Raw genomic sequence first — 15480 nt, 5'->3', positions numbered from 1 at the left:
TTGCACCACTGTACTCCAGCTTGGGTGACAGAGTGAGACCCTGTCTCAAAAAAAAAAAAAAAAAAAAAAAACTCCATGCCTAGATGGCTTTACTGGTAAATTTTATCAAGCATTTAGGGGAGAAATAACACGAATCCTCCATAAACTCTTCGAGGAAATCAAAGATAAAATACTTTACAAGTGATTTTACAAGGTTCATATTACCCTGGTATGAAATTCAGACAAAAATTACAAGAAAAGAAAACCACAGAAACAATAATCCCTCATTAATACAGATGTAAAAATCCTTTAAAACATTTTTAGCAAATCAAATTCAAAAGCACACAGGTTTATTTATAATGATGGAGTGAGTTTATCTTGGGAATAACAAAAGCTTACCAATCAAAAATCAGTCTATGTAATTCACCGTATTAATAGAATAAAAAAGAAAAACCAGATCATTCCAATAGATAAAAGAAAATCATTTGACAAAATTCAACACCTATTCAGGATAAAAACTCTCAGCAAACTAGGAATAACGGATAACTACTTCAACCTGATTAAGGGCTTCTAAAAATAACCTATAATATCACTTATAATAGCAGCAAAATATTAAATACCTAGGGATAAAATTAACAAAATATGTATAAGATTTGTATTCTGTAACCTATCAAATACTGTTGAGAAGAGACCTAAATAAATTTAAAAAGTTATCACCTTCATGGATTGGTAGTCTCCACTGACAGTTTCAATACAAAGTCAAAAATCAATGAAATTCCAGCAAGCTTTTTTTTCAGGTTCTTAAATTTATACAGAAATGCAAAGGAACTAGAAAAGCTAAAGCAATCTTAAAAAATAGGAAAAGGGTCAGAAGACCTATACTATCTAATTTTAAGACTTACTCTAAAGCTATAATAATCAAGACAGTATGGTATTGCCAAAACAAATAGATCAATGGAATAGAATAGAGTGTGTAAACTGACCTGCACTTGACCTCCTAAACAGTGAATTGATTTTTGACAAGGTGCCAAGTTAATTCAGTGAAAGAAAAGATATTCAACAAATGATTCTGGAAAAACTATGCATCTGTATGGAAGAAAATTAACACCTTACCTCATGCCATATGCAAAATTAACTAGAAAGATGACAGGCCCGAATGTAAGAGCTAAAGTTATTTAAAATTAAACTTTAACAGAAGAAAATATCTGTAACACTGCGCTGGGTAAAGATTTCTGAACGGGACACAAAAAACACAAATATCAGAGAAAATCAACTGATAAAATGAACATCCTAATGAAAAATTTTGTTCTTTCAAAGACAGAATTAAAAAGAAAAAAAAAGCCAGCCACAGACTAGGAGAAAATTTCATATAATGTATACTTGACAAAGAACTTGTATCCAGAATATGTAAAGAACTCTTTCCACTCAAAATGAGACAAACAATCCAATTAAAAATGGACAAAAGATTTAAACTGATACTTCACCAAAGAAGATATACAGTTTGGAAGTAAGCAAATGAAAAGATGGTCATCACTAATAGACTGGAAAATAGAAATGAAAGCCACAATATTCTCCATAATGGCTAAACTAGAAACAATTGACAATATCAAGTGTTAGAAAGGATGTGGAGGAACTGGAATTCATATTGCTGGTGAGAAATCAAAATGTTACAGTCACTTTGGAAAACCATATGGCAGTATTTTATAAAGCTAAACATGAAGTTACCATACACTTCAGCTATCCCATTTCTAGATATTTACCCAAAAGAAATAGAAACATATATCCATACAAACATTTCTACACAAATAATTCATAACAATAAAAACTGGAAACAATTCAAATGTCCACCAGTTAATGAATGGATAAGCAAAGTGATAATATTAAAGGCTACATAGTAATAAGAAAGTATTAATGTACACAATAGAAATGAATATCAAAAATATTATGATAGGTTTTAAAAAAGTCAAACAGAAAAAACTACATACTATATGATACTACATGAAATTCTAAATATGATAAAAATGCAACAATAGAAAGCAGATCAGTGAGTACTTAAGGATAAGGGTTAGGGGAGAGGATCAACTACAAAAGGACACAAAGAAATATTTTAGGATGATTGAAACATTGTGTATTTTGACTGTGACAGTAGATCTACGACTGTGTAGAATAAACTTCATCAAACTGTACACTAAGAATATATGATTTTTGTTACATGTATATTTTACCTTAACGATGTCTGGAGAAGGCACCATACAGACAAACTTGATATACTTACATTATCTTTGATAAGGTTTCATACTTGATTACCAAAGTTCAACAATATAGGCTGATATGAAATTAACTAAGATTGAATTTTACCTATTTTGAAATCTTAATCTGGGAGAATAGCAGTTTATAATTTGCTGTTAAATGAATTTCAAAAATTATTTTGGCCTCAGGTTTCTGGAAATAAAAATGAAAGTTGATTTAATAAAAACAAAAATTGGAAAAAATATCAATTTAAAATGCATGTCACAAATATGCATAATAAAAAACAATTTGAGGGGAACCAATCTGCTATAGGGGATTAATTACTTTCTACTTCTAATGATTTGGGGACTTTCCTAGACTCATTCTCCATGACCGGGGGCTTTTCTAAACCCATTCTCAGGTGCCCCGTGCTTATGCAAGAAGGCTCTTGAAATAGTACTCTAGGATATTAAAAGCTAAACATTTCACCATGGTAAGGTCTTACACCTAGAGAGACAAAGAGCTTTTTATCACAAAAAAGTGGGAGGTATGGGGATGAATTAAAATAAAGTAAACAATGCATGTTTCTGCAAAAACTTTATTTTCAAAAAGAACCATTTTATTTTAGATGCTAAACTCATCAATTCAAAATTTTGTTTTCAAAAGATTCCCTCAATAAAGCAATTCATTTCTGTGCTATTTAGTTTGCTGTATTTTTACAAGCACCAGACTGAGCAAACCATGATTGAGAGAAGCCATCTTATGCACATTGCTGTTGTCCCACATCATTCAGAACAAACCTTTTTAGATCGTTAACTACCACAGGAGTGCTGATTACACAGGCACCAGCAATTTCCTAACCAATGACCACCTGAACAATGATGTGTTCAGCTTCTCAGACCCTGCAGCCTTTCAAAGGTGAATCATTTCACAGTTTGGAACTAGATCTCCATAGCAACTTCCCTTTGAGGGTTTTAGAATCACCATCCAGTAATTCTATGATCATCAAGCTCCACCATTCCCAATGGTTCTTTTCACAGCAGATGGAAAAGGAAGCCTTGAAATTTTACAGTCTATTTCAAGCAATTCATCTGGCAGCCTATTAGAATTCAAAATATTTCGACCTTCAATCACAAAGCATGTTATCTGAAGCTGTGGTGATCTCAAGTCAAGACAAGCAGACGTTTTAGTCTAATCATCCATGATGAGAAGAGACTGACAAAAACTCTTAATTCAACCACCATCAAAATGCTTATTTTAACTGCATGAAAGTCTTTCAACAGGCAATGAAAACACACCATGTACCATTTTATCACAACCTTCTGTTCAAGGAAAATATGAATTCTGAATATTGACATGCATCTCTGCACTTCTTAGACTGCTTGGAACAAATATGTTTCTTAAAAGTTAGCATAAATCCAATTTAAGAGCACTATTATTCACTGTTGCAAAAGCTAGAAACCTTAAGCAAATAGCAATGGACTTTTGACAAAGTCAGCTAGCTTAATAAAATCAAGTACATTTGGATTTCTTAAATTTTTTTCAGACTTCTGACAAAGTCAGCCAGCTTAATAAAATCAAGTACATCTGGATTTCTTAAAGTTTTTCCAGACTTTTGACAAAGTCAGCCAGCTTAATAAAATCAAATACATTTGGATTGCTTAAATTTTTTTCAGACACAACCTAAAATGATTAATCAGAAAATTAATATCAACTCCTCAGGAAATTAATATCAATTAAAAGGAAAGAATAGATCTAAAAAAAAATTTAATTTACAAAAAGTTGTTGACTTTTCCCCAATTCAACTAATTCTCTAGTGATTTCAAAATATACTAGCCCTATTTTTAAAACATTGAATTAAACCACATAAAAAAGCTGTACATTTCAAATTGCTACTAAACTACAGTTAATTTATCCAAACTCTCTTTATACCTAAAGTATAAATGCTTTTTGATATAAAAAGATATAAAAAAACTATGTAATAATTTCATTAATGTTCAGTATTTATTATAGGTATTAGCCAAATACAGGTATTTATTTCAGTATTTATTATAGATGTTTGATGGCATATTATAAGCCTATGCAAAAGTTAAAAACACCTATTTTCTATTTATTACTTAAATCAAAACACAGCTCTCTGGGAAGAACTAAACTAATTTTACGAATAAACTAAATCAAAATAAACACTGGTAAAACAAGACAATTTTAGTTTATAAATCCACTCCTTCCACAAAGGAACACTATAAATAATCACCAGTTCTAAAGCCTCAGTGATTTGGAAAAGAAAGATCGAAATTTAATTAATTTATGAGCAAGAAAAAATACAGTAAACTTACTCTACTTCCTTAAGACAAACATACACTTGATATGATCAAATTGTTACTACTTTCTGCATGCATTATGTCAGCTAACTTAAACTGTCTTTACATGGGCCTATGAACAAAGTACATTTCAAATCAAATATATAGTATATATGCTATTTTCTATTCAACATCTTTAACCTAAGCTTTATACTTGGTTTAAATGTCTAATCACAAAATGAGAAGATAGCAAAATTATTTTATGTTGTAAAACTAGTTCCAAAAAACTTGTACAAACTTGATAAATTCCTGACTTCTGAAACTAAGTACAAATTTGCAAAGAAATAAGAAATTTATCAATTATTTCAATAAGAGCAAAATTAAAACTTTGCTCCTCAACAGTATTGCCTTTTATTTTCAAAAGTTCTACTTCCACCAGAAAGGAATGAGTACAGCAAGAAAGATGCCATACCTCCTTATCCATTTCTTACTTGCCTTATTTTGTATTGGTTTAGTTTATGATCTGAGCTATATAACTTATATTAAAACTATATTCGATATTTTAAAGAGCAAATGTGAGTAGAGATTTTAACCAAAGATAATGCTTAAGTTAAAAGGATAATGAACAAGCAGAAAATTATATGCACATGCATGCACGTGTTTTTTAACTGTAAGCAGTTTATTTTACACATATCCAGGATAAAACATAACCATGAAAAAAAAAACTTGCTAACCAAATTCCTAAAGTACAATTTTATGGTTACAGTTTGATAAACTGTGAGAAATGACTGGCTATTAGTATAATACATCAAAGTTTAAATAAATAGAAAGGTCTCAAAATAGTTACGCATGAGTACTCAGTATAATACACTGACTGCAGTTTATTAAATATTCAAAACTTCATGTCCATATGCTATTCAAATACATATATATATTTGTTAGACTAAAGGCTTATTTGTGGGAACCTTATATTAACTTAGGAATACTTCTTTAAAAAACTCTTCAATATCAACAATATCAATTTATAGGTTCAATACGGAACCTATAAATATTTTTGCTGAATTATCTGAAAAACAGAAAAAGACTCGTGGGATAAACATATAAAGGTTTTTAGACATATCTACTGGATAACAATATTATAATAAATTTCCTAAAACTACATGCTCCTTACAAAGCAGATTTACTAACATTAACTTACTGACTAAATCTGAATTGTAAAGAAGTTCATCATTTGTCTTAATTGTTCCACTGGGCTTCGAACTTCTTAAGGACAGATATATTATGAATTTTACTAACCTAGATCTTAGGGTTTTACATCTGACACTGTAAGTACTTAATAAATGTTTGCTATCAATTATTAGACAGTAGTGATAGCTATAATTGAAACACTCCTTGTTTCTGAAACATTCTGCACTGGCAACTTTTCACTTGCAAGTCACATAATGAGAACCAGAAATAGAAACAGATTAATTTAATGAAAAAGCATAATAAAATAGAAAAATATCTTGATAGAGCTTCATTTTTTACTTTTATCTTCTCCTTTCCTCACAAATTTATAAGAAATCTGCTTCTAGGTTACAAGCTAACATAAAACTACTGAGTCTAACAGCCTAGGGCAACCTTAAGTTTATTTTATAACATATAATCAAGCAACATGTTGTAATTGAAGCACACTGAAAACAGCAGTTACTAGCTAATTAACATTAGCAGAAACATTTTTCTCAATGAAGTTTAAAAAAATCTAAAGGTTCCATAATAAAATATAGTTTGTTATAAATATTATATTTATGTGGAAAACTATTAATATTTTACCTTCAGTCTAATACTGAGACAATTATAAAACAAATGTATCCATTTCTATTCTTATTAATAGCTTTATCTGCATTTTAACTACAAAATGCTGGGATCAGATAAGTAAAACCAGACTACTCAGCTTTAAGTACAGCACCAGAAATCCAGCCATATAATCTGAGTACAAATTTGTTGTATGTGTGTTAGTGCTCTATTTCTTCAATCAATATAGCAAAAGTGTAGTTACCACAGTACTTGACCTCTGACTGGGGCAGCAATCTAAAGGAAAGCACCTCTAGCAAATGTGTTATTCCTCAGATAAGACAGCAGGATGCAGTATAATGGCTAAAACCTTTTTTCCTAAAGACAGTCATGCTGCTTCAATGACATTCTAAGTCTCCACTGTCCTGTAGACACAAAACTTGAGGAGAACCCTTTTCTACTGGCCTACCTGGCCCTAACCGAATATTCAAGTATGAAAATACAAGTTACACTGGAAATTCTGCATACATCATTTGATCCTGGCAGTCTGGGAAAAGATAGAAATCAAAAGTAGTAAAATAATCTGTTTTAAGAAGTGTCCATGATAAATGCCATAGTTTTAAAAACAAACAAATCCTAACTGCATGTTTTGGTTAAGGAGGTTGCTTACTAGCAAGTAATAAAAGCCCTTAAAAATGCACACATCCTTTGACTCAGTACTTTTAGGAAATTATCATTTTAGTACCTTTAGGTATTTATCTCAAAGGAAAACAAATCAGGCAAGAGGACAATGGCACATATAAGGAATGTACAAGGAGGTTGGTAGCATCATTCACTCAATCATTCAACAAATATTGAAGAGCACCCACGTACCTATGGTCTTGGATCTTACATTCTAGTATGGCAAAACAAATAATAAACAAAAAGAACATGATTTGCTAATACTTAATCAGAGAAAACTATGGAAAAGGAGCATCTGGCAACATAGAGGTCACTGGTGACATAAACAAGGGCATTTTAAAATGCTCTTTTGGGAGCAAAACTTCAGTGGAGTAGGTTTTTAAAAGGAATGGAATGTGAAGAAGTGGAGACGACCTCTTTTTAGCTTTGTTGTGAAGGCGAACAAAGAAATGAAACAGTAGCTGGGCAGAGGAGGGAATGAGGGCCAAGGGACTCTGTTGTTTTGGTGTTTTTCTTTTATGTTCATTTTTTAAAGATGGGTGATATTACTGCATGTTTGCAAGCTCATGGGAACCAACTAGAGAGAAAATGTGAAACAGGTAAGAGAGGGCGTGACAGCAGGATCGTAGTCCTATATGACAGAGGGAAGCAGATTTCACGTGCAAGTGGATGGGGTTGGCCTGGGCAGGGACAACTCACTCGTTATGATCAAAGGGAAAGGTAGAGTACACGATGCAAGTGGATGTAGGGTGACAGAACTCAGAAAGAGCAGGCCTCACTCAGCTTCACGGCACTCACATTTGCTGTTGCCTCTGTTTACAAATATTTACGTGACTTGTTCCCTTACCTCCTTCAGTTATTTACTCAACTGTCAACTTCAGTGAGTCTCTCTCCTTGCCTTTAAAACTGCAAACTCCACCCCAACACTTACTCTACTACGCTCCTTCCCTACTTTTTCTCCTCCGTATTTATTGCCATCTAATATACAACATACTTTACTTTTGAAACACTTTGTTTATTGTCTATCTCCCTCCTTTAGTATATAAGCACTTTGAGGGCACAGATTTTTATTTCGTTTGTTCACTATCATATCCTTGAGTGAATCAATTGTGGGAAAAGAGGGAGGTAATTCTTTTCTGACTGCTTCTGTTTTCTCAATAAAATAAGGAACTGAAAGAGGGAAGAAAGAGTTAAATACCTAAAGAACTAAAAATCTGAAATGACCTAAATATCCGTCATTTAAGTAAACTGTGGTATGTTCCTATGATGGAATGCTACATAACCATTAAAAAGAGTAAGAGTGATCTACATGTATTATATGCAATTTAATTTCTTTTTAAAAATCTCTTTTGGCCGGGCGCGGTGGCTCACGCCTATAATCGCAGCACTTTGGGGGGCCGAGGTGGGCAGATCACCTGAGGTCGGGAGTTCAAGATCAGCCTGACCAACATGAAGAAACCCTGTCTCTACTAAAAATACAAAATATTAGCTGGGCGTGGTGGCACATGCCTGTAATTCCACCTACTCGGGAGGCTGAGGCAGGAGAATCGCTTGAACCCAGGAGGTGTAGGTTGTGGTGAGCTGAGATCGTGCCATTGCAACTCCAGCCTGGGCAACAAGAGCAAAACTCCGTCTCAAAAAAATAAAAATAAAATAAAAAAATCTCTTTCAATTTCTGTGAGGTATAAATAGGTGTTGAGGAAGGTGCACACATATGACAGCAATGGGCCACTTCACCTACAATACAAATGTATTACTGTGGTCATAATTAGACAGAAAATAATTTTTGTTTCTCCCAAATAAAAATACCCATTGTTTTCATCCCTCAATTCACCATCTTTTCAACAACCTTTCCAAGCAGGTCTCTCCAGGTAAGGGCTATGTCTTTTTATCCTGTTTTTATAAGATGCCATGCAATAGCAAGATGTTTTGAGTTGATCTGATGGTGACAACAAAACTGCCAGTTACTCCATCCCCGATTACCTCATCTAATTGTGGGAGTTAAACTAAAAGTTTTCCATAAATGCCAGAATCTCATTGTTTGTCAAAGAATTTAGTTCACTGAAAAGTAGGTGTGTACTGCCTCAGCTAATAAAATGTTAAAGAGAGTTTCACCCTTAAGTGGCTCCATACGATCTCTAAAAATGTCATTTTTTTAAGTCCAGCATCACATCTTTAATAAAATGGGACACTACTTCAGCAAAAAAAAATGGTCAATTTTGGCTTAATGTAACTACTGTATCTGCACATAACTCACTCCCAGAAAAAAACACAATAAGTGCAGTTCTGAGGGAGAAATTAGTTACAATGTGTTGGCATACCAAAACCCGAAGTTAGCAGAAAGTAGGCCACTGGCATCAGAATGAGCTGGCCAATAGCAAAGTCAGACTTGATAATCCAGCCATCAGCTGTGCAATGATGAGCCAAACTAAGACCAGAAGAGTTCAGTCTCTCATGGGTTTCTTCAGATATTTCAGGAAGTATGCACTAGGGCAGAGAAAACAGGTGGAAAACAGAGTGCACAAGATCCAGGTTGGAGAAGAGAGAACCCTAGCTGGAAAATCTGAATTCACCACTTAGCATCAGTGGCCTTTATCTCTCCATGCTATCTGTTCAGTACTCCCAAATAGCTACCTTATCCCTCTATCGAATACCATACTCCTCTGATAACTAGATTGTTCTCATTGATGTAGAACTAGTGGTACTGTGATGTGTAAGAGGACAAAAGCAAGCAAACAACGATTTTGATCTGGATGCTACCACCGCACGTTGAAAGTGTTAAGCAAGTCAAATTCTAAGTCTCAGTTTCCTCATTTGTAAAATGTAGATAATAGTAGTACTTTCCTCTTAGGATTAAATGAAATGATTCATGTAGAAGGCCTTGCAGAGTCCTGACCTCAAGTGGAACTCAATAAAGGGTACTCAATATCTCTTCTCATTAATACTACCAGAAATGTTTGGGTCTCTAAAGATAGGAATTTAGCTTTGATTTCCAAATCAAGATGACCAATAGAAAAACTGGGGCTTTGGTGTTGAGACGCAGGTATATTCTTTGATTTCATTTCTTCCTCTCTTGTTCTCAACCAGCAGGCTGTACTCCATGCAACTAAAGAAGGAAATTCCAGCCTGATTCCATGCTGGCTGCTCAGCTGTCCATAGGATGAAAGTTTTTTATAAAAATCCAAGTATCCAAAGTTGGTCTGGTGAACATGAAAACTGACACCTATCAAATTAAATTTAGCATTTAAGAATGAGTGTTTCCTCCTCTGCTTTGCTTTAAGAGTGGCCTAAGTTTATCCTGCTTCCGAAAGAAAAATATGGAAAGGAAAGAACAGTAACTTCGCAGGGGAGAAACCTGACCAACATCCCTTAACCAAGCAAGGAAGATCACTAATGGCATGTAGTTATCATGTACTCCAGGATATGATGTGAAGTATACTTTACCTGTATAATATTCTTTCCAAAAACCCATAACTCCAGTTTAATCATGAGGAAGATACCAGATGAGCCCAATATAAGGAATAGTCTATAAAATATCTGAACAGTGAAGTATGTCAAGGTTATGAAAAATAAAGAAAGACTAAGAAGCTATCAGGAGAACAGAGAAGACTAAGGAAACATGACAAGTAAATGTAATGTGATATCCTGGATTGAATCCCGGAACAGAAAAATGACATTAGTGAAACTGGTGAAATCTAAATGAAGTCTAGAGTTTAGTTAACAGCAATATACCAATGTTGGTTCCTTAGTTTTGACAAATGTACCACAGTAAAGTGATAACATAAGAGGGAATTGAAACTCAGTGAGGGGTATATGAGAACTCGATGTATCATCTGTGAAACTTTTCTGTAAATCTAACACTGCTCCAAAATAAAACATTTATTTCAACAAAATGGGCAAGATATTCAGACTATGTTAAACAAGAAAAACAAGTTTAAGCATCATATGCATAATATGTTCTCAAGTTGTTTGAAAAATAGCTTTTTTTAAAATTATAAAGTAATATGTATGTATATAATATATGAAGAAAATACAGGTATATTAGCTAGGATAAGTAAGGCTATGGAAGTAAAAGGGATTCCAAAATACTGTGGCTTAACAAACAGAAAAGTTTATTTCTCTTTAATTTCAATCTTAACATAAATGGTCCAGCTTGGTGGAGCAGCTCCCCATTCCTTGTAGTCATTCACAGATTCAGGTACTTTCCAAGTCATGGCTCTGCTCTTCACTAAAGCACTGACCATTCATCATCCGAATGGTCTGAGTACTTCCAATTAAAACAGCATAAAAGCCTGCCTTCCTGCCTTCCTTCCTTCCCTTTCTTTCCTTCCTTCCTTCCTTCCTTCCTTCCTTCCTTTCCTTCCCTCCCTCCCTCCTTCCTTCCTTCGTCCCTTCCCTCCTTCCTTCCTTCTTTTCTTTTTTCTTTTATTTTCTTCCCTCTGTGGCCCAGGCTGGATTCTAGTCGGTTCGCTGCAGACTCCCTGCCTCCGGCTCCCGTGATTCTCCTGCCCTGGCCCGCGGGCTGCCTGGGATTGCCGGCGCGCACCACCACCGCTGCCTGCTTTTTCTCCTTTGGCTGGAGGCGCGGTTTTGCCATGTTGGCCAGGCTGGTCTCCAGCTCCTGACCCCGAGTGCTCTGCCCGCCTCGGCCTCCCGAGGTGCTGGGACTGCAGACGGAGTCTCGCTCACTCGGTGTTGCCCGGGCTGGAGTGCGGTGGCGTGGTGTTGGCTCGCTGCAGCCTCCGCCTCCCAGCCCCTGTCCAGCCGCCGCCCCGTCTGGGAGGTGGGGAGCGTCTCTGCCTCGCCGCCCATTGTCTGGGATGTGAGGAGCGCCTCTGCCCGGTCGCCCCATCTGGGAGGTGAGGAGCTCCTCTGCCCAGCCGACACCCCGTCTAGGAAGTGAGGAGCGTCTCTGCCTGCCGCCCATCGTCTGGGATGTGAGGAGAGCCTCTGCCCGGCCGCCCATCGTCTGGGATGTGAGGAGCGCCTCTACCCGGCCACCACCCCGTCTAGGAAGTGAGGAGCGCCTCTGCCCGGCCGCCCCGTCTGGGAAGTGAGGAGCGCCTCTGCCCAGCCACCCCGTCTGGGAAGAGAGGAGCGCCTCTGCCCGGCCGCCCCGTCTGGGAAGTGAGGAGCGCCTCTGCCCAAGAGGCTGCCCGCCCCTGGTCTGAAATGAGAGACCTCTGCCACCACCCCATCTGGAAGTGAGGACCCTCCCGGCCGCCGTCGTCTGGAAGTGAGGCCTTGCCCGCCGCCCGTCGTCAAGAATGGGGGCCTCTGCCGGCCGCCCCTCGTTGGAAGTGAGAGCCTGCCCCCCGTCCTCTGGAATTGAGAGGCCCCTGCCCGCCGCCCGGAAAAGGACCTGCCCCCGTCTGGGAATGTGGGCCCCTCCCAGGCCACCCGTTTGAAGTGAGGGCCTCTGCCCGATCCTGGAAAGACGGTGGTGAGGACCTCTGCCGGGGCCCCTCTGGGATAGATACCACGGAGGCCAGAAGCAATGTGGGGGCTGGACGTGGTGGCTCATGCCTGTAGTCCCAGCACTCTGGGAGGCCGAGGCGGGTTGATCACTTCAGGCTAGGAGTTCGAGACCAGCCTGGCCAACATGGCGAAACATATCAAAAATACAACAGACCAACCAACCAACCCAGCGACAACAAACAGGTCTACCCTGGAGTCATACTCTAATTTTTTCTGTTTTCCTCCCTTTCTGATCCTTTATCTCACTTTCTTTTTCTTCCTCTTCCTTCTCCTTCTTCTTTGTCAAATAGAGGATTGAGTTATTATCATTGATCCATACAAAGTCCCTCTCTCATTTATTTTCTTTAATTCCCACTCCCCATTTCTATTCCCCGTCTTCCCATGTGCAACCTTCCTAATATGTTTGATACGCATCTTTTCGTTTGTATGTATTTTTAGAAAATGTTTATTGTTTTGTGTGCAAAAAAAATTAATAAAAAAATAAATAAACCCTTTCCTCTTAAAAAAAAATAAAATAAAAAATAAAACAGCATAAAAGGAAAGGAGCAACTACTAGGAAAGGCACAATGTCTTGAGATCCAGGCCAAAAAGTATCGCATACCAATTCCTTTCACAACCCATTGCAGAAAACACAAACACATATTCTCAAGGTTAACTGGGAAATGTAGTAAAAAATAAAATAAAATAAAATGTAGTAAAGATGAGCAGCCATGTGCCAAGAAGAAGGAGGGCATGGATTATGCTTGACAACTAGTAATCACCATTAAAATCGGTAGGCAAAAGAGGAAATCATCTAGAAATCTATAAATAACCACTGTCAATATTCAAATACTTATTTTTTGAGACTTTTTTCCTATGAGCATTTTTTTGTATATTCAACCTATATATTAGTCTCTAAGGAAGAAAGAACATTTTTCACATTTTCCTTAGGTAATCTCTACAGTACTTAATAAAGAATTATGCAAACAAACTGATCTTTTAAAGTATTTTTCAGGCCAGGCACAGTGGCTCACGCCTGTAATCCCAGCACATTGGGAGGCTGAGGCGAGTGGATCATCTGAGGTCAGGAGTTCAAGACCAGCCTGGCCAACATGGCAAAACCTCGTTTCTACTAAAAATACAAAAATTAGCCAGGTACGGTAGCACATGCCTGTAGTCCTAGCTACTTGGGAGGCTGAGGCAGGAGAATCATTTGAACCCAGGAGGTAGAGGTTGCAGTGAACCAAGATCATGCCATTGCACTCCAGCCTAGATGACAAAGCAAGACTCCATCTCAAATAAATAAATAAATAAATAATTTTTCACATATAAACAGCAATCAGAAAACATAACACAAGAGAATAACACATTTACAATACCAACAAAAAAGAGACAAGACATCTAGAAATAAACTTTATAAGAAATGTGCAAAACCAACATGAGAGAACTTTAACACTTTTCTAAATGCTCTAATAGTAGGCTTCAACAAGTAAAAGAACATATCATGTTTTTGAATGGGAAGATTCAAAACATGTAAGTAAGTTAACGTATAACTTTATTGTCTTCACAATAATAATTCCAACAAGACTACTGCTTGTAGGATGAAGAAAGCCGATTCTTAAGTTTGTATGGAAAAAATAAACAAGTAAGACCAAACACTGAATATGAAAGGAAATAAGCTTGACAAGATACAGATTGAACTCCATAATCCAAAATGCTCCAATATCCAAAACTTTATGAGCTCCAACATGACAACACGGGTGGAAAATTTCAAACCTGACTTCTGTGACAGCTCACAGTCAAAATGCAAGTGCACAGCACACAGTTTATTCAGCATCCCCAAGAGAAAAAAAGACCGTCTTAGTCCTCTTGAGCTGGCGTATCTTTTCCGATCATATCCAGATTCTCCCATGCAAGCACATCCACAAAGGGTAGTAAAATGGCACGTGTTGTGCAGGCGGGACACACAGGTTTCCTGCCGATGTTCCTACCTAAGGCCAAGACCTATGTGCATTACTCACTATTTTTTTCGCTTATTCTGTGCTCTGTGGTGTAAAAATATTCTCGAAAATGTCAGAAAAAAGGCCTGCAGATGCCCCTATAGGTAACAGTGATAAGAAAAAAAGGAAATGTTTATGTTTATCTATAGTACAGAAAGACCTGGAGAAACTGGACAGTGGTGTAAGCGTGAAACATCCTACAGGAGAGCACGGTGTTGAAATGTCCACCATATAGGACATGAAGAAACAAGGGTAAACTGTTGACACTCTATGCCAAAAGTGATGAACAGAAGTTAATGAAAAACAGAAAAACACCAAATAAAGCTAAAAATGAAGATTTCGATCATGTATTGAAAAAGTGGATCCATCAGTATCACAGTGAACACATGCCACTTAATAATATGATCAAAAAACAAACAACGATTTACATGAAGAACTAAAAATTAAAGGGAATTGTGAATATTCAACAGTCTGGTTGCAGAAATTTAAGACATTCTATTCAATTTTTAAAATTTTGTGGTGATAAAGTATCTGCTGATCACAAATCAATGAAAAATTCACGGACACATTTGCCAAGGTCATCACTGATGAAAATGTGATGCCAGAACAAGTCTATATTGCTCGAAAAAAATCACTACTGTTTTGGTGTTATTGCCCCAGAAAGATACTGACTACAGGTAATAAGACAGTTCCCAAGGAATTAAGGATGCTAACAACAGAATACCTGTGCTAGGATGTGCTAATACAGCAGGCACACTTGCTGTGAGAGCCAAAAGCTTGCATCCTTGCTATTTTCAAGGAGTGAACTTCTTACCAGTCCATTATGCTAACAAAAAGGCATGGATCACCACAGACACCATTTCTAATTGGTTTCACAAACATTTTGTACCAACAGCTCATGCTCACTGTAGGGAAGCTGGATTGGATGACACTGCAAGATTTTGTTATTCCTTGGAAACTGTTTTGCTCATCCTCCAGCTGAAATTCTCATCAAAAGTAATATTTATGCCATGTACTTTCCTCCGATGTGACTTCTTTAACTAAGTCATGTGACCAGGGTA

The 15480-nt window shown here is 36.8% G+C and overlaps 1 protein-coding gene across 3 annotated transcripts in view; it reads right to left on the bottom strand.

Annotated features, from left to right (window-relative positions):
* Nucleotides 1-15480, bottom strand: part of OLA1 (Obg like ATPase 1) — a 184066-nt gene that overhangs the window by 102521 nt on the left and 66065 nt on the right. The window contains exon 1 of one of the 3 annotated variants that reach the window (XM_058441004.1): nucleotides 3009-3027. The exons of the other annotated variants lie outside the window; for them this stretch is intronic. The gene's annotated coding sequence lies outside the window, so the exon portion shown is untranslated. Of the gene's footprint in view, nucleotides 1-3008; nucleotides 3028-15480 lie in introns of those variants that run through there. 3 annotated transcript variants of the gene reach the window in all.

This window comes from Hylobates moloch, unplaced genomic scaffold (genome assembly GCF_009828535.3).
Source record: "Hylobates moloch isolate HMO894 unplaced genomic scaffold, HMol_V3 SCAFFOLD_1, whole genome shotgun sequence".
In the NCBI taxonomy this organism is placed as follows: domain Eukaryota; kingdom Metazoa; phylum Chordata; class Mammalia; order Primates; family Hylobatidae; genus Hylobates; species Hylobates moloch.
The sequence above is the reverse complement of the archived record's forward strand: the minus strand, read 5'-3'. Positions and strand labels throughout refer to the sequence as shown.